This window comes from Cervus elaphus, chromosome 31 (assembly GCF_910594005.1).
Source record: "Cervus elaphus chromosome 31, mCerEla1.1, whole genome shotgun sequence".
Taxonomy (NCBI): domain Eukaryota; kingdom Metazoa; phylum Chordata; class Mammalia; order Artiodactyla; family Cervidae; genus Cervus; species Cervus elaphus.
Genome location: NC_057845.1, coordinates 49,756,375 through 49,780,810, shown reverse-complemented (window position 1 = coordinate 49,780,810; position 24,436 = coordinate 49,756,375). Strand labels below are relative to the sequence as shown.

Sequence of the window (24,436 nt, the reverse complement as noted above, 5' to 3'; positions counted from 1 at the left end):
CTCCAAAGGAGAGGGTGAGGTTCAGTCTTGTCAGGAAAGGTCATGGGAAGAAATTGGGAAAATGTTAGAAGGTTGTTGTATGGTTCCTGACTGTCTCTGGGGAATAGGCCTGAGGGTTAATTTCTGCTCATAAATTTTTCAAAGGTCAGAAGTATAACTTAAACAAGCTTTCACTAGTTTAGCTTAAACCAAAATGGAATTTAAGGATGCAGATTATTTAAAGGATGGAATGCAGATATTTAAAGAATGCTTCAGCCACCTGAAGTGTGGCTAATCGCAACTGAGGAAATGAATGTTTTGACTTAGTTTTAATGAATTCAAGTATAAAAAGCCACACATGGCTGGTGGTTACCCTGTTACAGGGCACAACTCTAAATCATGCTGTGTTGTCTCTCCTTCGCTTTGTAGACTGTCTCCATGTGATGTCAGTGGCTCCTGGAAGCTGCAGAGTTAGCTCTTCCTCAAATAATACCATCTCACAGAAAGAAAACCATCCCTTCATCAGCCCTGTCTACCCCTGAAAAGGACTCAAGCTGGCCTTGATGAGGTAAGTCCTGAAGTGCAGAAGGTTGGACACTGATGGTCTACACTGAGTCACATCCTGTTTTGGGCCATTTAGTTCATTGCCTTCCAGAACTGCTTTGAGTGTGGGAGCACTAATTATCAATGAGTGGTTAAAGCAGACATTGACGATGTTTTGAGAAGGGTAGAAGCAATGATACCTTGTAGCCCTGATGACAGCGTGCTGCACATGGCGAGGGGGTGGAACATTTCTTCTTAATCACAGAGAGGATTCGGCCCTTCAAGTCCTGGTCAAGCAGAAGTGGAAACCATAGGATTTAAAAAGCAGTGTCCTCCACACAGCAGCAGCAGCATCCATGACGCATTCAAGAAATCTTGTGTACAGAGAACAGTAAGAAGGTAGGAGAGTAAGGACAGGAAGAGCAGGGCTGGAGCTCCATGGCTCTGCCATGGGCATTTTGACAGACACTCTTGGAACTCTGAGAATACTAAGATGAATATATAGGGGGTTGGAATACCCGCAAGTAAAGGGGGAAGTTAAATACAGGAAATCAGGCTTTACTATTAATGTTATAATAGCTGTGCCCAAGGACTGGTAAGGCTGAGGTATTCATATCTAAGCACTCAGAACTACTAGGTGCTCAAATTTTACCTGCCATTACCCGTGTATGCGCCCCCACACACAGCCCACATTCATTCTTCCTTGAGTGAGTACACAGTTTTCCTCTGCTTTATTGATACTGGTGGCATGAAGAGTGATGCTAGAGTTCAGGATTTAGCATATCCTGTAGAACTGTGAAGGTTCATTTTCTGAAACCCAAAGTATTAGAAAAGTCTGCTGTTGAGAATGTTGGAAGCAAATTTATAGATAAGGACTGACATTCAGCATTGTACAACAAATAGCCATATCATTTGTTAAATCATAAATTATAAAATGATTTTGGATCAGATTTATATAGCAACTTGTCTCATGTTTTTCCCTATCCCTTATTGCTTTGGCTGCTTCTGCATCTTTCCACAATTTAGCAATCAAAGGGTTGATTACATAGGCAGGGGTCTCCAGGACCAAGATGCTCTAAACCAAGTTATGTTCAGATTGGTCAGTGTTCCTGCCAGTCATTTTTTTTTTCCTCTAAAATCTCAATTGCTATGCACCACCTTTGGCCTCCCAGGAAAACCGGACTATTACCTGTTCATGTTCTACTAGCATTTTGCTTATGTCTGTTCATTCACCTACAGTGTTAATGATTTGTGGCTTTTTTCCCTCTCTTTTTAAAGCGTTTTTGTTTTTATTTATTTATTTTTGGTGGCCCTGGGTCTCTGTTGCTGTGCGTGGGCCTCCTCTAGTTGAGGATCACAGGGGCTGCTGTCTAGTTGGGGGGTGCAGGCGTCTCACTGTGGTCGCGTCTCTTAACATAGAGCGCAGGCTCTGGTTGCGGGCTTCAGCAGTTGCCGCGCTGAGGACTGAGGCTCACAAGCCCTCGAGTGCGGCCTGGGCGGTGATGGTGCACAGGCTTAGCTGCTCCTCAGCATGTAGAATCTTTTGAAACAGGGAACCAAACCCATGTTCCCTGAATTAGCAGGCTGATTCTCATCCACTGTACCATGAGAGACGTCCTCTGATTTGTTGATTACATAGCTTTTACATCCTCTGGTGATCAAACAGGAACAGAATTTTTAAGATATGTTGCCTTGTTTTAGGGAAGCTATGAAGCCTTTGCTTTATCTCAGATGAATAGAATGAGAGAAAGGTGTTGAAATTTGATTTTGTAATGATGTAACCTACAGTGAGAATATGAAAAATATGTTGCAAACATGTCAGGAGACCAAGTCTTTTCTGAAGAAAGTTTGCCATTGGTAGCTATAAGTTAGTCATGATTGAAAACTCATGGATGTATAGGGCTTCCCTGATAGCTCAGTTGGTAAAGAATCCACCTGCAGTGCAGGAGACCCTGGTTCAATTCCTGGGTCCAGAAGATCTGCTGGAGAAGGGGTAGGCTACCCATTCCAGTTTTCTTGGGCTTCCCTGGTGGCTCAGCTGGTAAAGAATCCACCTGCAATGAGGGGAAACCTGGGTTCGAGAATGGAAAGGCTACCCACTCCAGTATTCTGGCCTAGAGACTCCCCTAGACTGTATAGTCCATGGGGTTGTAAGCAGTCAGACACAACTGAGTGACTTTCACTTTAAGAATCTGCCTGCAGTGCAGGAGATCTGGGGTCATTACCCAGGTCAGGAAGCTCCCCTGGGGAAGGAAATGGCAACACACTCCAGTATTCTTGCCTGGAAAATCCCATTGACGGAGGAGCCTGTCAGGCTCCAGTCCATGGGGTCACAAGAGTCGGACACGACTTAGCAACTAAACCACCACTGCTATAGTGGGTACAAGCGACTGGGACAGAAGCTGTAATCAATAGGCTCAATCATTTGCAATGTAATCGCGTCAAGTCTTTGCCTACAGGTGAACACGTGGATCACAGGTAGAGAAATTTGTATTAGGCTGGCCTAGGATACTCACATCTTCTCTGTCAAGAACTTATATGTCAGTGGTTTGGGCTTTTCTTCAGGAAATAAATGTTCTCCTTCTTTACCACAAAACCAATTTATATCCATGGTTTTATTTTTATGATATGTAAACCAATGTCTCCTCAAATACACACACACATACACAAGTTCCATTATAGTTATTGGCATACATAGGTCGGTTTAGCTAAGTCATGCTAAAATTATCTATGGAGATTTCTGTGGAGGCTAAGTAATTGAAAAGTTTGGAAAAATTTGTGGCCTTAATACAAGGCAGATTGAATCAATAATTCTGAAGGACAAACTATAGCTATTAATAAACCTAAAACCTTGAGAGAAACAGAATTTTTCAACTTTAGGCCACAGAGAATAAGAATATATTGTTTGGCTGTATTTTTATGGTTTAAATTTTAGAGGGCTTCTGCAGTGTAAGTTAAGACTCAGCTCTTATTGGGTGATAAACTCATCGTGCTGGAGATGAAGCAGTCAATTCAAATAGTTTTTTGACTTCTTTAAGCCATCTTCCCATTTGGCTCAGATATGGAACAAAACCTTGAAAAGTGACTCTTGATTCCTTTGCCTCATTACCCTAAAACTGTGAAGAAAATTTTAATTTTGTAAATTCCATATGTGACTATCACAGAGGTCAAATCTAACTCAAAATCACGTCATAGGACAATAATACATATGCGAGCGACTCATGAGATTAGTAAAATTTCTTTATTTAGATTTGTTTACTGAGGAAATTTTGGCATCTGTTATGACTTCTGAAAGTCCAACCTCAGCATTTGAGAGCATTTGGTGTTTAGCCAAGTAGCAGAGCAGCAAACTCATTTTCAGTAAGATATTTAAAGAAGGGAGAAATGTCACATGTCATCAGCTGGCATAATTTAACTTGCAAATCAGATGTTGGCAAGAATTAGTTGGCAGCAGATGGCTGAACTCGTCTGTGTTTCAAACCCTGAACCTATCTTTTCCCATTTTGTGTTGGAAATCTAATTAAAAGCCTTTTTATCACCATCATATTAATTATAAACATGCCTTTTTATCTGGTAGGAAATTGACCTGGGCTTATCAAATTTCCCCTCAAACCCTCTATTTTCCAAGATTTTCAAGAAAAAATTTTTCTAAGCCAATTTATTCCAACTAAATGCACCTGATATTTATAGGGTAAATCCCACTAGCTACTATTTAGACCAAATATGAAATACAACTGAATGAGTCACTTACTTACTATTTAGGACAAAAACTGGTATTAACTTAAGAGTACTTGCTAGTTTATTTATTTATTTTTTTTTTATTTATAGTTAAAATTGATGAAATTCATTGAAAGACAACTTTTTTCCAGATAAATAATTTTCCATGGCAAATAGAATCTTATAAAGCTTAATTTTAAAATCTTTTATCAGATGGTGATACAATTAATATCAGGGAAAAAAGACATGTGTTTCATTAGCTTGTCTGTCACTCCATGAGTTTATGATGTGAGAACTGACACTTCTGCGCCATCTGTTTATATATGTCCGTAATAGAAGCCACACATACCAGCAGACTGAAGTATTTTGATAGAGTAAATCCACAGGTATGGGCTCAACATTTCAATAAGCATTAGGTTATTTCCCACAAATAATTTTGTCATTATTAGACTAATTCTTATGGTAATACATTAATTTCAAGAAAAGCTAATGCCATAAAAAGTGTCAGGAATTAGTATATTTCTTCAATATACCAAGGAACTGTGTATTTTAGTGGTTAAAAAAAGAGAAGAAGTGATCATCCAGCTTTTGCTTAAGAGTAGAAAGATGGAAACTCCATCACTCCTACCCTTAAAATAAAAAAAGAGATTATCTTTGCACACTTGTCCTTGAATTTATCAGAGAGCTGAGGTTGTAGAGTAATCAACTATCCAAAATCTGAAGAAAGCTATTTTCCTGGAAGGAGAAACAAAATATGAGCAATTTTTACCCCCTAGGGTAAATGTTGAACTCCATACAAACTATTCATGAGAATTCAAATAAAATTTCTGACAAATTACTTAAAACTGACTTTGGACTAGCATGAGTTTATTGAATACCTGGGAGTTGTAGCTGCAAGGAGAAATTGCACATATGTGCATGATCTTCTTCATAGACCTCACCATGCCCTTATAAGAGAGGCCAAGGGCTGGGTGGGAGACCTGGGAAGGCCTCTGTGTTGGTGAAAGTATAGGGGAGGAGAACAGCTGCTCTTGTGGAAAAGATGGAAAGCCTGACCTAGAATCTTCTCCCTCGTCTTCTCTGTGGGGTAAAAGGGTAAGTTGCTATGGGAAGGGCACAGACACTGTCACCTTCCAGCCAGAAGTGAGTATTCATTGCAGTTAGGTGAAGAAAAGAATGAAATAACCTCTGCCAGTGGGGGAGAAACAGGAAAACACCCTGAGTCTAGACCAGTTAGAGCTGTACATTTGGGGAAGGGATATGACTACAGAAAAGATCCAATCATTAAGGAATCACAGTGCCTTCCTCAGAATGAAGTTAAATCAGAGTAGAGAATGACTCCCTGTTCCCCTTTGTCCATCCTTCTTTAACAGTATACCAGCAGAAGGGTAACGTGAAAAGAGAGATCATTTCCAGGCATAAAGGAAAAATCTAAAATTGAGAGGTGAGTAGATCTTGAGAAAAAACTCTGAAAAAGGCTTCCTCATTCTAAGTATTATACAAGTTAAAACCAGAAAATCTGAAGCTTGTGGTACCCTGATGGCAACCATAGAAACCAAAATAATAACAAATAGACTCAGCTCAATTCCTGACTAACCTGATGCAGAGTCTTGTAATCTGAAGAGAAAAGGCACACATGGTTCCAGGTATAAACACTGTGTACAGTCATCTCTTCTACGTGAGATATTCAACCTTCAGCTAAAATGCAGGGTAAACAAAGAAGCAAGGCGGAAAAAGCCAACTATATGCTATCAAGAGACAACACAATCAACATAACCAGGTCAGATGACTCATTTTTTGGATTTAAAATTACTCTGAATAATGTGACTAAGATTTTGGAGGATAAAGTGGACAATATGCGTGAATAGATATGAAATTTCAGATGAGAGATGAAAACTATGATAACCAAATAGAAATGAAATAAGTTAAAGGCATGATTATAGAAGGGAGGAATGCCTTTGATTAATTCATCGGTACAGTCAATACAGTAAAAAACAAAACAAAGCAACAACAAAACCAGTAAATTTGGAGATAGGTTAAGGGAAATTTTCCAAACTGACGAGCATGAAGCAAACAAACAAAAAAAGCGTAATTCTCCTAAGACCTAAGGTACAATACTAAATGGTATAAAATAAATGCAATTGGAATTGTAGAAAGAGAAGGGAGACAGCAGAGGAAATTTTTAAATAGATAATGACGAAGAATTTTTCTGAGTCAGTCAATTATAAAATATACAGATTTATGAAACTCAGAGAATGCTAAACCATAAATACTTCCAAACACACCAAAAAACATCTTTTTCAAACTACTGCAACCTGAAGACAAATAGAAAAAAAAAAAGTCAGCCCAGATTTCATACTCAAAGAAAATATTTTATAGAATTGAAGGAGAAAGAAAGACTTTTGCAAGAAAAGCAAGAACTGAGAGAATTTCTTACCAGCAGTCCCATCATTTGTTCCTTAAAGGAGATTCTTCAAAAATAAGGACTAAGATACTAAGATATCTTAACAATATAATAGCATTAACTGTGATCTACACAAAGAAGAGTGCTGGAAATGGCATTCATGAAGAGAAATATAAAGTTTATTTTTCTTATTGTGAGTTTCTGTAAAGAATAACTATGAAAGGCAAGCATTGTATTAAAGTATTGCATATTATGGTATGTATAAAGTAAACTGCATGACAACTATAGCACCAAAGACAGGAAAGGAGCTGAAGTTCTATTGTTATAAGTTCCTTATTGTGAATGATTAATTAAACGTGGATATGGGTTAAAGCATCTGCCTCCAATGCTGGAGACCCAGGTTCGATCCCTGGGTCAGGAAGATCCCCTGGAGAAGGAAATGGTAACCCACTCCAGTATTCTTGCCTGGAGAATCCCATGGACGGAGAAGCCTGGTAGGCTATACTCCACGGTGTCACAAAGAGTTGGACATGACTGAGCCACTTTACTTCACTTCATTGTAATCTCTAGGGCAGTCATTGGGATGTGTAAAACTTTAAAATAATAACACCAAATTGAAGATAAATTAGTAGGTTTAAAACCAATCATTTAAATAATTACATTAAATTTAAGCTGTGAAAACATACCAAATAAAAATTAGAGAAATTTTCAGATTGGATAAAAGTAATACCCAATTATATCCTGACAAGATTTACTTTAAATATAATGAAATAGATTAAAGTAAAAATATGAAAATGTGTGTGTATTAGTCACTCAGTCATGTCTTACTCTTTGTGACCCCATGGATTATAGCCCACCAGCCTGCTCTGTCCATGGAACTCTCCAGGCAAGAATACTGGAGTGGGTTGCCGTTTTCTTCTCCAGAGGATCTTCCTGACCAAAGGATATGAAAATATGAAAATAATATAATGTAAAACCCCTAACCAAAAGAAAACCAGAGTGTCTATATTAATATCAGACAAAGTAGACTTGAGATTAGGGAATATTACTGGGGAGAGTATTCATTTGTTGTTGTTCAGTCAATAAGTCATGTCCCACTCTTTGTGACCCCATGGACTGAAGCGTGCCAGGCTTCCCTGTCCTTCGCTATCTCCCAGACTTTGCTCAAATTCGTGTCCATTGAGTCAGTGATGCAATCTAACCATCTTATCCTCTACTGCCCTCTTCTCCTTTTGCCTTCAGTCTTTCCCAGCATAGCGAGGATAATTCAATAAAAGGATTGTAATCTCAAATATGTATGCATCTAACATTAGAGTTTAAAGTGTATGGAATAAAACTGATAGAACTGCTAAGAAAAATAAATCCACAAGCAGAGTTAGAGACTTGGTAAAGAAATAGATTGTTTCTTTAGATTAAGTTGGTAAATATATAAAATTGGTAAAGAAATATAAAGTTGGTAAAGAAACAGATTTTTAACATTATTTACTTAATGAATCTGTTAGATACACACAAAACAATTCAAATCACAGTAGTATAATACACATTTTTCTCAAGAGCATATAGGACTTTCACCAAGATAGATATTATTCACCAAGATAGATATTATTCAATAGACCAATAAATAAATAAATAAAGAATCAAAATCATTTAAGGTATGCTTTCAATTCAAATGGATTTAAACTAGAAACCATTAACAGAAAGATGTCTTAAAGATTTCCAAATTTTTGAAAAAAAAAAACACTTCTAAGTAGCCCGTGATTCAAACAGAATGTCACAAGGGAAATTCAAACATATTTTGAATCAAGTGAAAATAAAACTCAACATGTCAAAATTTCTGGGATGTAGCTAAAAAACAGTTTATAGTTAAATTTATAACTTTTAATGCTTTTCATTTGAAAAGCAAAATTTAAAATCAAGAATTTAAGATTCCACTTTAAGAGACTAGAAATAAAGGAGGAAATTAAACTCAAAGCAAATATCAAGGAGGAAATAATAACAGCAAGAAGGAATAGAATTAAAAACAGAAATGTATGAGAGAAAAATCACTGTAAGCAAAAGTCAGTTTCTTAAAAATGCCAAAGGAATTGATGAACCTTTAGTCAGGTTAACAAAGTAAAAGTAACTGTAAATATTGGAATGAAAAGGGGTACATGGTACATCACCACAGACCTTCTATACATTAAAAGAATAAGCAGCAGATACTTAAATAATTCATTCCACATGAGTTCAACAACTTATATAAAATGGACAAATTTCTTGAATAATAAAAATTTCCAATTATCACTCAAGAAAAATAAATAATTTGAATAGGTCTATAGATCTCTGTAGATTCATGTCTATGTATAGAATACATCTACATCTTTTAAACAGCCTGCCCTTTGCTCCAGAGACAGACACTGTCTCTTTCCTCCATGGTTGTTCATTATAAAAATGTTCTTGAAAGATAGTATGAAACAGACAGTGGATTCCTCTACTTAGCAGATATGAATGAATACAAGAAAACCATGAAGAATTGTCTCCTAAAAGGACTGAGAAGACTTAGGAATGGTTGAAATTCTGTAGACTCTGGCTCTCTCTTTATCTTATATGTAGCTCTCCAGAAGTTCCAATGAGAGCCTGGGAATTTTCTAGGTCTCTTGTTTTTTGGATGGTTTTGACAACAATTTCTGTCTCTTTAGCAGTGGAAGATTACAGAAAAATGAATTCTGCATTTCAACTGTTTTGTATCTAGCTTCATTTCTTGCTTCATGTTGCTTCATCAAGTATATCAAAGTGAAACCCGCAGCATGTGGCTCAATTTTCTGGATCTCCTTTCTCTCCAGGATCTGGGATCCTTAACTCCTAGATACATGGGCAGCCATAAGTTTTTGGTGTCTTTTATCCCATGAGATTTTTCAAAGCTCTGTTGACTTCTCTGCCTCTTAACAGAAGTCATGAAACTTCTGGATCAGAGTCAAAGGACAGGTTCTTTTAATAATAGCAATGAGCACTGTATCATAGCACAGTTTTGTAGATTTAGTTCTCCGGACCCTGTCACTCAGAGGTGGACTCAAAGAGGGCCAGGTGACACCTGCACACACAAATGGATGTGTAGGCCCCTGACTTAATTCTTGGCATTTAGTCTCACTCCAAGAATTGCCTTAGAGAAGAAATGACCAACAGGATATCTGCTCACCTCTCTGTGGTTCCAGTGTCTCTGTGATTTTGGCTCCTCAAGCTTTTAATGCCTTAAATCAAAAGCTTTTTTATTTTTTTTTTATTATTTGGGTCTTCTACTTTTCCCTAGAAGACTGTTAGTTTCTGCAAGTAATTCCACATGAGCTGCTTGCAAGACTTCTTCAATTTTGTCATACTTTGAATTCTATTACATATTAGTTTCTTGTTTATTTTCCATCCTCTTTAGGATTATAAGCTCTGTGAAATTCTTCAGTGAATCCCCAGTGCCTTGACGAGGACATGGCAGCTGGTAAGCATTCAATAATATTAAATAGGTAGACAGCTGGACTCATTAAGGTGAAAAATAATAAAATCATAATTAAAAATTTTCTAGCTGATGTCTACTGACATACCTAGCAATTTTTCCTTCTACCTATATCTCTATTAGTATATATTTTCTCAGTAAAAACAGCTCATATTTTAGCATATAAATTTATTAATGCACAGATATATCTTTAGCGGAGCTTCCCTGATAGCTTGGTTGGTAAAGAATCCACCTGCAATGCAGGAGACCCCAGTTCGATTCCTGGGTTGGGAAGATCCGCTGGAGAAGGGATAGGCTACCCACTCCAGTATTCTTGGGCTTCCCTTGTGGCTCAGCTGGTAAAGAATCTGTCTGCAATGCGGGAGACCTGGGTTGGGAAGATCCCTGGAGAAGGGAAAGGCTACCCACTCCAGTATTCTGGCCTGGAGAATTCCATGGACTGTATAGTCCATGGGTCACAAAGAGTCGGACACGACTGCACTAATTCAGGCAAGATGCATACATATTCTGTGAGTTTAGAAGTAGTTACTTCCTTCTCTATGCCCTAAAAGAAGGTGTGAATAGAGATTATTTTGCGCATGCATTCTGTTTCTTCTCCTACTTGCATCCTTTCAACTCTCGGCAGCTTCATGCTTGCTGTCTGTTTCCTCTGATCAAAATTGTACTCATTTTGAATCCATTTAAAAAGTCACCTTTTATAAGAGGTCTTCTGAGACTTTTACACAGTGACTCAAACATTCTCATTTTCATGCTCCCACAGCTCTGAATACGTTCTTCTGTTACAGCCTTAATTACACTGTCTTTTAGTTAATTGCTTACATGGTCTAGGCTCCTATACTGAGCTCCTTTCATAAATATCTTCATATCCGTAACACCTAACACATGGTCAGACACAGAGAAGTATTTTAGAAAATGTTGGTTGGATGTTTTATTAAACTTAAAATTTTATCTTTCTTAGGAGTATGCACATTTAAAAAATACAACAAAATGAAACTAATTTTGGAATTTTGACTAGCAATCAACTATATACAGAAGCCACTTAAGGAAAGAGGAGGCCTTCCTGGAGTCCCTTGACTCAATTATTCTGTTTATTCATGAACCTACACACTTTAAATCCTTTTTTCACAACTAATATTCTTGGAATCAGGTTTGAGTTGGGGGGAAGGGTGACAATAGGGTGTCATCTATATGGTATAATTTTAAGAAAACCAGCAAAATTTTCCTCTATTTGTGCTTGGAGTTCTTCATGTAGTAAACCACTGCCTTGTTTTAGTTTTGCACTCATGCCGTAGACTCATCTTTAAAAATACTTTATGTAGGGAAAGATATCAGTTTATGAAATAGATAATTTCTCTCTGTGATAGAAGAAATCTGGTCAGGTGAGACCATGCGTATCTGGAGAGCGGTTCAAGCAGCAGAAAGGGTGGAGCAGGGTTAGCAGGGATGACAGCTGGGGAAACCAGAGACCAGTGGTGAGTAACTGGCACTTTTGTAAAAATTTAATCTGTTCTTGAGATGCTATTTTTATATTGTATTTTCCTAATCTGCCAAAATAAGAAACAAATAGTGCTGTAAATGTCTCCTTAAGTGTTTATTTAGTAGACTATTATGTGGCTCAGATTTTGAAACAAGAGTTTTGAAAATCATATGAAGGCCATTAAATATGAGAAAAAATTTACAGAGACATGAAAATATCCCAGTATTTTCTATTTCTGACTTAACTATTCAAAACACACAGGAAAAAGGTAGTTTTTTTTCTGATTTTTACTCTTATTACCACCAAATGTTAAGGATTGTGACAGTTTTAATGCAAAATAATCTATTTTGGTTTGTTTATTTATTTATTTATTTATTTATTTTTTGTCATACATTGATATGAATCAGCCATAGATTTACACGTAGTCCCCATCCCGATCCCCGCTCCCACCTCCCTCTCCACCCGATTCCTCTGGGTCTTCCCAGTGCACCAGGCCCGAGCACTTGTCTCATGCATCCCACCTGGGCTGGTGATCTGTTTCACCATAAATAGTATGCATGCTGTCCTTTTGAAATATCCCACCCTCACATTCTCCCACAGAGTTCAAAAGTCTGTTCTGTATTTCTGTGTCTCTTTTTCCGTTTTGCATATAGGGTTATTGTTACCATCTTTCTAAATTCCATATATATGTGTTAGTATGCTGTAATGTTCTTTATCTTTCTGGCTTACTTCACTCTGTATAAGGGGCTCCAGTTTCAACCATCTCATTAGGACTGATTCAAATGAATTCTTTTTAACGGCTGAGTAATATTCCATGGTGTATATGTACCACAGCTTCCTTATCCATTCATCTGCTGATATGATTATCTCAATAGATGCAGAGAAAGCCTTTGACAAAATTCAACACTCATTTATGATTAAAACTCTCCAAAAAGCAGGAATAGAAGGAACATACCTCAACATAATAAAAGCTATATATGACAAACCCACAGCAAGCATCACCCTCAATGGTGAAAAATTGAAAGCATTTCCCCTGAAATCAGGAACAAGACAAGGGTGCCCACTCTCACCACTACTATTCAACATAGTGTTGGAAGTTTTGGCCACAGCAATCAGAGCAGAAAAAGAAGTAAAAGGAATCCAGATAGGAAAAGAAGAAGTGAAACTCTCACTGTTTGCAGATGACATGATCCTCTACATAGAAAACCCTAAAGACTCTACCAGAAAATTACTAGAGCTAATCAATGAATATAGTAAAGTTGCAGGATATAAAATTAACACACAGAAATCCCTTGCATTCCTATATACTAACAATGAAAAAACAGAAAGAGAAATTAAAGAAACAATACCATTCACCATTGCAACAAAAAGAATAAAATACTTAGGAGTATATCTACCTAAAGAAACAAAAGACCTATACATAGAAAACTATAAAACACTGATGAAAGAAATCAAAGAGGACACAAACAGATGGAGAAACATACCGTGTTCATGGATTGGAAGAATCAATATTGTCAAAATGGCTATTCTACCTAAAGTAATCTATAGATTCAATGCAATCCCTATCAAGTTACCAACGGTATTTTTCACAGAACTAGACCAAAGAATTTCACAATTTGTATGGAAATACAAAAAACCTTGAATAGCCAAAGTAATCTTGAGAAAGAAGAATGGAACTGGAGGAATCAACCTGCCTGACTTCAGACTCTACTACAAAGCCACAGTCATCAAGACAGTATGGTACTGGCACAAAGACAGAAATATAGATCAATGGAACAGGATAGAAAGCCCAGAGATAAATCCACGGACCTATGGACACCTTATCTTTGACAAAGGAGGCAAAGATATACAATGGAAAAAAGACAACCTCTTTAACAAGTGGTGCTGGGAAAACTGGTCAACCACTTGTAAAAGAATGAAACTAGAACACTTTCTAACACCATACACAAAAATAAACTCAAAATGGATTAAAGATCTAAATGTAAGACCAGAAACTATAAAACTCCTAGAGGAGAACATAGGCAAAACACTCTCCGACATAAATCACAGCAAGATCCTCTATGACCCACCTCCCAGAATATTGGAAATAAAAGCAAAACTAAACAAATGGGACCTAATGAAACTTAAAAGCTTTTGCACTACAAAGGAAACTATAAGTAAGGTGAAAAGACAGCCCTCAGATTGGGAGAAAATAATAGCAAATGAAGAAACAGACAAAGGACTAATCTCAAAAATATACAAGCAACTCCTGCAGCTCAATTCCAGAAAAATAAATGACCCAATCAAAAAATGGGCCAAAGAACTAAACAGACATTTCTCCAAAGAAGACATACAGATGGCTAACAAACACATGAAAAGGTGCTCAACATCACTCATTATTAGAGAAATGCAAATCAAAACCACAATGAGGTACCATTACACGCCAGTCAGGATGGCTGCTATCCAAAAGTCTACAAGCAATAAATGCTGGAGAGGGTGTGGAGAAAAGGGAACCCTCTTACACTGTTGGTGGGAATGCAAACTAGTACAGCCACTATGGAAAACAGTGTGGAGATTTCTTAAAAAACTGGGAATAGAACTGGTTTGTTTTTTATAGGTTGATGGCAGTTTAAGTATCTTGGACCATGGGTATTTCCATTTGGCATGATGCTGCTCTATACTTATAAAAGAATTTGCTTTTGTAAATAGACTGCTATGTCTCCCAGCAGCAATATTTAGAAGCTATAAATATAGCTAAAAGGATGGTGATGCTGAAAGTGAAAAGTGAAAGTTGCTCGGTCGTGTCTGACTCTTTGCAATCTCAACGACTGTAGTCCATGGAATTCTCCAGGACAGAATACTGGAGTGGATAGCCTTTCCTTTCTCCAGGGGATCTTCCCAACCCAGGGATTGAACCCAGGTCTCCCGCATTGCATGCAGATTCTTTACCAGTTGAGCCACAGGTGAAGCCACAACCAAAATTAATATTTATGAAGTTTTTTCTTTACCTGTGTTTGTAATATGGAGCCGTTGTGGGCTACAATCCATGGGGTCACAAAGAATCAGACATAACTGAACACGCAGCATGTGTTCCATACATATGATATGATTAAATAATCCTTGACTTCTGTGAGAAATACATCTATATTTTTGCATTGAAGAGTTTATCAACATAATGAGCTATCACCTCACACCTGCTAGAATGGCTATTACAACAATAACAAAAAAGATAATACGTGTTGGTGAGGTTGTTGAGAAATTGGAACCTTTGTGCACTACTAACGGGAATATAAAATGAGGCAGCCACTATGCAAAATAGTATAGAGGGTTCTCAAAAAAATCACAAGTAGCCTACTATATGATACAGCAGTCCTTCTTCTGTATATATAGCCAAAATCATGGAAATTGGAATCTGGAAGTGATATTTACACTGCCATGTTCATTGCAGCATTATTCACAATAGCCAAGACATGGAAGCAACATAAATGCCCAAACGGATAAAGAAAATGTATTAAGCACACTTAAAATGTTTTAACAGAAAAAAAATGTTTTAACAGGGTAAATCTCATATTAAATGTTCTTACAAAGCACACATACATACAAAACAAAACATACATACCTACATACACACATACATACAAAACAAAAAAGCAGAAGGACAAAAAACTTTTGGAGGTGATGGCTATGGTTATTACCTTTATTGTGATGGTGTCACAAGTGTTTGCCTATGTTCAAACTCATCAAATCATATACATTAAATATATGCAGTTTTTTTTTGTAGATTAATTATGCCTCAATAACATGTGGGGAAAAGAAGAAGATGCTTATGTAAAAGAGTTTCTCTAACAGTGAAACAGTGGAACTAACTATCTGGGTGGAGGATGGAGATTACAACCAAGCCAAGAGATTTTGTTAGTTCCCCTGCCCCTCTGATAATACATGAGACTTGAGCTCACTTCCTTACCAGTTTCTTTAATTTCTCTTTTCTCCTTGGAGTTCAGAGGCGTGCACAGCCCTCACCTGCAGGAGGCAGAAGGCATTAGAGGTTGAAGCACAAACTCCAGACTTTGGCTCCTCATAACTATGTAACACTGGACAGGAAACCAATCCTAAGATTCTGTGTACTTCTTTGTGAAAGTGAGGTTTAAAAACAACACCTATCTATAAGATAGAATGTGTGCATGCCAGTGCACAATCGTGTGTGTCCGAATCTTTTCAACCCCATGGACTGTAGCTCTCCAGGCTCCTCTGTCCCTGGAATTTCCCAGGCAAGAATGCTGGAGTGGGTTGCCATTTCCTACTCCATAAGGTTGTAATGACGGTTTAATCACATAATACACAAAGCATCATGCTGGTAGACAACAAATGTGTAATAAAATAATAGTTGCCATTATTATTATAGTTAACAATAATATTTCCCCCTCATATTTCCACAAAGGATAGAAAATTAAAACTTCACTGTTCCAAAGGGAAAGTCACTGTGGGTTTAGGGGAAGAGCCTCTGTCTTTTTTCTGTTCATTGCTACCTGTGGATGAAAGACTAGATAACTTTATGTTAGGAACATTTAATTCCTAGTGTGTCCAGCCAGACTCCTTACCTGTTAGAGCCTGTTTGTCCACAGCTTATAAAATTCTGGTATTTTCTCGACCATGCCTGCCTCTTGCTTGCCGTTGTCCAGCTGTGTCAATGTCTATTATGCTGCTGCCGCTGCTAAGTCGCTTCAGTCGTGTCCGACTCTGTGCGACCCCATAGACGGCAGCCCACCAGGCTCCCCAGTCCCTGGGATTCTCCAGGCAAGAATACCGGAGTGGGTTGCCATTTCCTTCTCCAATGCATGAAAGTGAAAAGTGAAAGTGAAGTTGCTTAGTTGTGTCTGACTCTTAGCGACCCCATGGACTGCAGCCTACCAGGCTCCTCCGTCCATGGGATTTGCCAGGCAAGAGTACTGGAGTGGGGTGCCATTGCCTTCTCCGAATGTCTAATATAGGATGAAGTCTAAGCAATATCATTTAACTGCAGATCTTAAGCCACATTGTGCAGTCAGATTTATCAGTACTAAGTGTGATGATTTTATGTCCATCTGTCAGACTTGCCTCTTTCTGTTCTGAAGTTGAACACAGAAACTGAGTTATTTACTTGTCCCCTAGCCGCAGCCCCCCGCCCCCCAAGCTTTCACTCTCTGAATTGTTGCTATGTCTTCAGTGCCGTTAACTGCATCTGTCACTGTGGGATTTCTTTACATTTTGAGCCCTAGGCATTGTTTCTCCATCTGCTGGCTGCCCTCTTGCCAGGCCATAGCTATTGCCCCATCGGACGGCTTCCACAAACGCCCTTGGCCCTGGTCCATCACGGCTGCATGCTGATGTGCAGGATGGTGCTGCCTTGGACACTTTCTCAGTGCTCGCTGCTGCCCCGTCCACTACTGCCATCACAGAGACTTGGGCGCGGCCAGCCTCAGGAAGGCACATTCCATGCATTTTAAGGAACAGTGTCTGTTAGTCTCAGGCACCATGAATTGGCCTTGGGAGCTCTCTTTTGCAAACAAAGTAAGGCACGTCTCCAAATATTCAGGGTACTATATAGCTAATCTACCCACACTGTGAGAATGGTTGTTTCTACATATCCATGAAGATTTCCTCCTGATTGAATATACAGATTTCCTCCTTAGAAGCACTCCCATTGTTGTGTATCGACTCTTAATCCTTCTCTTTTAGGGTTCTTTTCCTCTATAGTGAGAAAAACTGTCTTCTCAAGGTTTGGTCAACAGTTGCTGAAATGAATGCCCAGTCAGAGACTGCGTGGCTGGAAGCAAAAGCACGTCAGTCATGTAGGAGTTTCTTGGCCTATGTTTTGTACAAACAGCTGCTGCATTTTCAGTTTTGAACTTGGCAGACCTTATTTTAAATATGCATTGCCAAAAATTATGGCTCATTTACTGTATTTTCCTTCTCCCAAATGGAAAACGAAAAAGGGTCAAATAGAGATCTAAAATGGGGTCAATATGGAATTGAACCTCTAACAAATAATTCTATTTACTTATCAGTATCAGCTGTTTTGTGGGTATTCATGTGGCCCACTCCATTTATGTATGTACATGTGTGTGTGTGTGTTCAGTCAAGTCCTACTTTTGTGACCCCATGGACTATAGCCTGCCAGGCTCTTCTGTCCATGGAATTCTCCAGGCAAGGATACTGGAGTGGGTAGCCATTCCCTTCTCCAGGGGATCTTCCCAATCCAGGGATCGAACCTGAGTCTCCTGCATTGCAGGTGGATTCTTTACTTTCTAAGTCACTAGGGAAGATATACAAATGTTTGTATGTATATATTTATGTAGCACATCAGTCATAGGTTTTTACAGAGTAGACAACCACTAAACTGTTTTATGATGGTTTACTAATGTCTACCAAGATTTATGGTCTAGTAAAGCATATGATCTCTTAAAAGCTTGGAATAGTGTTTGTCTCCTTTACTGAATTTCTTGTATCAGGTATTACTCTTTCAGTTATTACCCACCAATTCATTTGCATATCTTATTTACAAATAGGGATTCCCTGGTAGCTCAGATGGTAAAGAGTCTGCCTGCAATGAGGGAGACCTAGGTTCGAACCCTGGGTTGGGAGGATCCCCTGGAGAAGGAAATGGCAACCCACTCCAGTATTCTTGCCTGGCAAATCCCATGGAGGGAGGAGCCTGGCGGGCTACATTCCATAGGATCACAAAGAGTCAGACACGACAGAGTGACTTCACTCTTTAAAAATAAGGGAGATAATTTTTGATATTTGGGACTCATGAATCCTTGTCATTTTTATTGCCTTTCATTTTTGATAACTATACCCGGTACGGATGTGGTTCTGGTGGTCCACATTACTGAACCTCTTTCTGTACCTCAGCACCTCCCTCCCAGTGCATTTTCCATGTTACCATTGGTGATACAGATCAAAACGTAAATCTGACTATATCATACTCTCCTGTGTTCAAACTCTTGCTGGCTCCCTATTTCCTATGGAATAAATCTCCTACTCTTTATCTTAATGTAAAGGGAAGGTCATTCAATATCCAGTGTGAAGCTAGCCTTTTACCCTAGAGCTCTTCTTGCTAGCTTCTTCCCTGCTTCTTCCTCATCCGTTCCTTCCCTGGCAACCCCAATTCAAATTAAATACTCTTTTGGAACATGCCATGCACTTCCATGCCACTGAGAATTTCTTCATGATATTCATATAAGATCTTAACCTCTAGATTCCTCTGTCTCCCTTGTCTGCTTTGGAAAAATTCATACCTGTCCCTCAGGGCTTGCCTGGTGGCTCAGATGGTAAAGAATCTGCCTGCAATGCAAGAGACCCAGGTTCCATTCCTGGGTCAGGAAGATCCCCTGAAGGAAGAAGTGGCTACCCACTCCAATATTCTTGCCTGTGGAATTCCGTGGACAGAGGAGCCTGGCGGGTTACAGTCCATGGAGTCACATAGAATGTGACCGAGTGTCACAGAAAACAGGACTGAGTGACTAACACTCACTTTCCCCCCCTCACTTCAGGACCGAACACAAGCAATACCTTTTATGAGATTCTCAAGTTAATTGTACAATATTTCTTTGTTTCCATGTTTGTCGAAACAACTAATTATGAGGTCTATACGGGTGGAGATGATACTTTATTCATTAACTTTTCCCCCCAGATTTACGCCCACTGTATTGGAGCGGAGGAAGGAAAGGAAAACATATATCTATCTCCTTATAGAACTGCCTGAGCAGTGGCCACAGGACTGGCAAAGGTCAGTTTTCATTCCAATCCCAAAGAAAGGCAATGCAAAAGAATGCTCAAATTACCACACAATTGCATTCATCTTACATGCTAGTAAAGTAATGCTCAAAATTCTCCAAGCCATGCTTCAACAGTACGTGAACCGTGAACTTCCAGATGTTCAAGCTGGATTTAGAAAAGGCAGAGGAACCAGAGATCAAATTGCCAACATCTGCTGGATCATCAAAAAAAGCAAGATAGTTCCAGAAAAACATATATTTCTGCTTTATTGACTATGCCAAAGCCTTTGACTGTGTGGATCACCACAAATTAGAAAATTCTTCAAGAAATGGGAATACCAGACCACCTGACCTGCCTCCTGAGAAATCTCTATGCAGGTCAGGAAGCAACAGTTAGAACTGGACATGGAACAACAGACTGGTTTCAAATCAGGCAAGGAGTATGTCAAGGCTGTATATTGTCACCCTGCTTATTTAACTTATATGCAGAGTACATCATGAGAAACACTGGGCTGGATGAAGCACAAGCTGGAATCAAGATTGCAGGGAGAAATATCAATAAACTCAGATACACAGAGGATACCACCCTTATGGCAGAAAGCAAAGAAGAACTAAAGAGCCTCTTGATGAAAGTGAAAGAGGAGAGGGAAAAAGCTGGCTTAAAACTCAACATTCAGAAAACTAAGATCATGGCATCTGGTCTCATCACTTCATGGCAAATAGATGGGGAAACAGTGGAAACAGTGACGGACTTTATTTTTCTGGACTCCAAAATCACTGCAGATGGTAATTGCAGCCATGAAATTCAAAGACGATTACTCCTTGGAAGAAAAGTTATGACCAACCTAGACAGCATACTAACAAACAGAGACATTACTTTGCCAACAAAGGTCCGTCTAGTCAAGGCTATGGTTTTTCCAGTAGTCATGTATGGATATGAGAGTTGTACTATAAACAAAGCTGAGCGCCAAAGAATTGATGCTTTTGAACTGTGGTGTTGGAGAAGACTCTTGAGAGTCCTGTGGACTGCAACCAGTCCATCCTAAAGGAGATCAGTCTTGAATATTTATTGGAAGTATTGATGCTGAAGCTGAAACTCCAATACTTTGGCCACCTGGTGCGAAGAACTGACTCATTTGAAAAGACCCTGATGCTGCGAAAGATTGAAGGCAGGAAGAGAAGGGGACGACAGAGGATGAGATGGTTGAATGGCATCACTGACTCAATGGCCATGAGTTTGAGTAAACTCCGGGAGCTGGTGATGGACAGGGAGGCCTGGCGTGCTGCAGTCCATGGGGTTGCAAAGAGTTGGACACAACTGAGTGACTGAAGTAAATTGAACTGAGAAGGCATTGTTTCTTCCTTTACTTTGTCATCATAACAGGTCTAAATTATTGCCTAAGGGCCCAGCCCGTGTGGTGTTGGTGGCCTCATCAGGCCCTGCTGCTGAGGTACTGAGACCTAAGCGGCTTCCTCAGGTATTGTTAGCCCTTGAGTGGTGCTATGTCACCTTCTGGCTGATGGTGTCCTGCTCATGAGGCTAAGCTCTGGCCTGCTTTCACTGGTCTGTGATTAGCCTGGAGCTTCCAGTCTCATCTTGTCTTTATGTCTCAACCTTGTGGACTGAAGGCATTGTCTGTCTTTACTTAAGAGCTGGAACTCCATGCAGCTTCCTCACTTGCTTTCATATTGACTGATTTCCTAGATCCTTTCTCCTCAGTACAGATTAATTCAGTCTACTGTCCTAACAATCCTATGCAGTATATACTATTATTAACCCATTTTTACAGAAGACGAGACTGTGGAAAAGTGACACAAAATCAAAACACCCAAGTAGACACCAGATTTGTGGTACCAGACTCCATGCTCATAACCAGTATATATTTCAGTCTTTTATATTAAACTAAGTGCTTAAAGTGGGAGATGATCAATTGCCTTTTGCCTACAATATGACAGTTAATTATATTAATATATGTGTATATATGATATATATGAAATGTATATATATTTCATTGAATCATTGAATTCTCCCAGCAAACTCCCAGCAAATTCTCCCAAGTCATGGTGGAGTCATGATTCAAATTCTAGTTTTATCACACAAAAGTAAATAATTTTATCACTTAATACAACTGTTTTTGTAGTTTGTATGCCAGAAGTAGTTTTTGAAGATTTATTTTTAAAGAAGGAGTACCGTCTCGACTCTATAAAATTATTCACAGAAAAGGTGACTATCGTAAGGATGGTGAATAACTGTCTGCCCTAAAAGATTTTCGTGTATACTGACATTTTGTCTTTTTTTCCAGCCATAGTACCAAAAAGCCTGACTTTTTTTTTTTTTAAGGCATAATGAATGAAAGCATCACAGTTTTTGTTCCAATGACTCAATCCATATTGTTTGAAGTCGATTAGAATGAATAAGTTGAACTCTGTATATTCAGCACCTCGATTATTCAGAGACCTGCTGTCAGGTTTACGGTGTGAGTTGTTAGTGCTGCAGGTATGAATGTTTATCTCTAATTGTTTTAGATAGATTATGGTTGTTAGCACCTAAATGGAGAGATGTTTCTGTAAAATTTTAATTATCTGTTTCGTGAGGCCTGCTCCTGTAAATTTTTTTTTTTTCTATTAAAAATCTGTTAGGTCACAACATCAGTTGGCACCACAATACTTCTTTTTTTTTTCATTTGTTTCTGGATACTGATTTTTCAGACTAATTGGCTTTCCTGGGAACTGTGACTCTGGCTACAACATGAAGACTGAAAACTTTCCTTTCTCTACTTCTGGAGGAGATTTTAGAGCACTCATGGAAACAGAGCCAAGGACCAGACCTTTGGCCTAACTGGCTTTGATCCTGTGAACGAATGTTTCCCAAGCATTGGAAAGCTGGTGGCAAGATGCTAGAACCACAAATGAGCTGTGGGGAAATGCATTCAATGAAGAAAACAAAATCTCTAAGAAGCCCCAACACATGACAGATAATCTTAGCTTCTGTTGTGACTGCTAAACCCAAATAAGGCACTTGTTGGGGTTCTCTGGCATCTTTGCAACTGATGACTTTGCTTGAATGAATATGTGGCAGTGGATTCATTGACTATATAAAAACAAACTGCTTCTTCCTTATCTCAGTGCTGAAAGGTCATCTGGCTTGTACGTCAGTTGAGACCTCAGGGATGTCAGCCAATATCCTGGGGTGCACCCAGCCCAGTCACTGCCCTGTCAGTGAGTCATGCAGTTCCATTCAACAGAGGTGGGAGTTATTTTCACTTTAATTTTTGTATTTTTCCAACTTTCAAGGATGCAGCCAAATTGTATTGGCTTGTAAGAGACACATCTGGTATGCCTTGGGATGGACACCAGATATTTCTACTCTTGAGTTTTTATATAATTGTGTAAGTTTCAGCAATTTAGAATAAATGTGCACTTGATAACAGTGACTTCTCTAAAGTATTAGGGAGCCTCTTTTGTTTAGATGCTACCCAGTACTACAGATGACATAATGACTATAAGAAAAGTTAGGTTTGATTCATGGTTACACAGCTAATCTCTGGTAGATTTGTGATAGTATTTCGGCCTTCTGTGATAGTGTTTTTGATATCCTTTGACCTTTTGTCAGGTACTCTTTCCTTTACACTATGCTTTTTTTTTTTTTTTAATTTTTTTATTAGTTGGAGGCTAATTACTTCACAACATTTCAGTGGGTCTTGTCATACATTGATATGAATCAGCCATAGATTTACACTTATTCCCCATCCCGATCCCCCCTCCCATCTCCCTCTCCACCCGATTCCTCTGGGTCTTCCCAGTGCACCAGGCCGGAGCACTTGTCTCATGCATCCCACCTGGGCTGGTGATCTGTTTCACCATAGATAGTATACATGCTGTTCTTTTGAAACATCCCACCCTCACCTTCTCCCACAGAGTTCAAAAGTCTGTTCTGTATTTCTGTGTCTCTTTTTCTGTTTTGCATATAGGGTTATCGTTACCATCTTTCTAAATTCCATATATATGTGTTAGTATGCTGTAATGTTCTTTATCTTTCTGGCTTACTTCACTCTGTATAAGGGGCTCCAGTTTCATCCATCTCATTAGGACTGGTTCAAATGAATTCTTTTTGACGGCTGAGTAAAATTCCATGGTGTATATGTACCACAGCTTCCTTATCCATTCATCTGCTGATGGGCATCTAGGTTGCTTCCATGTCCTGGCTATTATAAACAGTGCTGCGATGAACATTGGGGTGCATGTGTCTCTTTCAGATCTGGTTTCCTCAGTGTGTATGCCCAGAAGTGGTATTGCTGGGTCATATGGCAGTTCTATTTCCAGTTTTTTAAGGAATCTCCACACTGTTTTCCATAGTGGCTGTACTAGTTTGCATTCCCACCAACAGTGTAAGAGGGTTCCCTTTTCTCCACACCCTCTCCAGCATTTATTGCTTGTAGACTTTTGGGTAGCAGCCATCCTGACTGGTGTGTAATGGTACCTCATTGTGGTTTTGATTTGCATTTCTCTAATAATGAGTGATGTTGAGCACCTTTTCATGTGTTTGTTAGCCATCTGTATGTCTTCTTTGGAGAAATGTCTGTTTAGTTCTTTGGCCCACTTTTTGATTGGGTCATTTATTTTTCTGGAATTGAGCTGCAGGAGTTGCTTGTATATTTTTGAGATTAGTCCTTTGTCTGTTTCTTCATTTGCTATTATTTTCTCCCAATCTGACGGCTGTCTTTTCACCTTACTTATAGTTTCTTTTGTAGTGCAAAAGCTTTTAAGTTTCATTAGATCCCATTTGTTTAGTTTTGCTTTTATTTCCAATATTCTGGGAGGTGGGTCATAGAGGATCTTGCTGTGATTTATGTCGGAGAGTGTTTTGCCTATGTTCTCCTCTAGGAGTTTTATAGTTTCTGGTCTTACGTTTAGATCTTTAATCCATTGAAAAAGAAGAATGGAACTGGAGGAATCAACCTGCCTGACTTCAGACTCTACTACAAAGCCACAGTCATCAAGACAGTGTGGTACTGGCACAAAGACAGAAATATAGACCAATGGAACAGAATAGAAAGCCCAGAGATAAATCCACGAACCTATGGACACCTTATCTTTGA

At 38.8% G+C, this 24,436-nt stretch overlaps 1 long non-coding RNA gene across 7 annotated transcripts in view; it reads left to right on the top strand.

Moving 5' to 3' along the window:
* The window catches only part of LOC122687333, a 245,194-nt gene extending 225,767 nt beyond the window's left edge, over positions 1 to 19,427 (top strand). For all 7 annotated transcript variants that reach the window (XR_006339121.1, XR_006339116.1, XR_006339119.1 and 4 more), the window contains 3 exons: positions 409 to 547; positions 10,047 to 10,109; positions 19,253 to 19,427. This is a non-coding gene — a long non-coding RNA (uncharacterized LOC122687333). The remainder of the gene's footprint in view (positions 1 to 408; positions 548 to 10,046; positions 10,110 to 19,252) is intronic.
* The last annotated feature ends 5,009 nt before the right edge of the window (positions 19,428 to 24,436 follow it).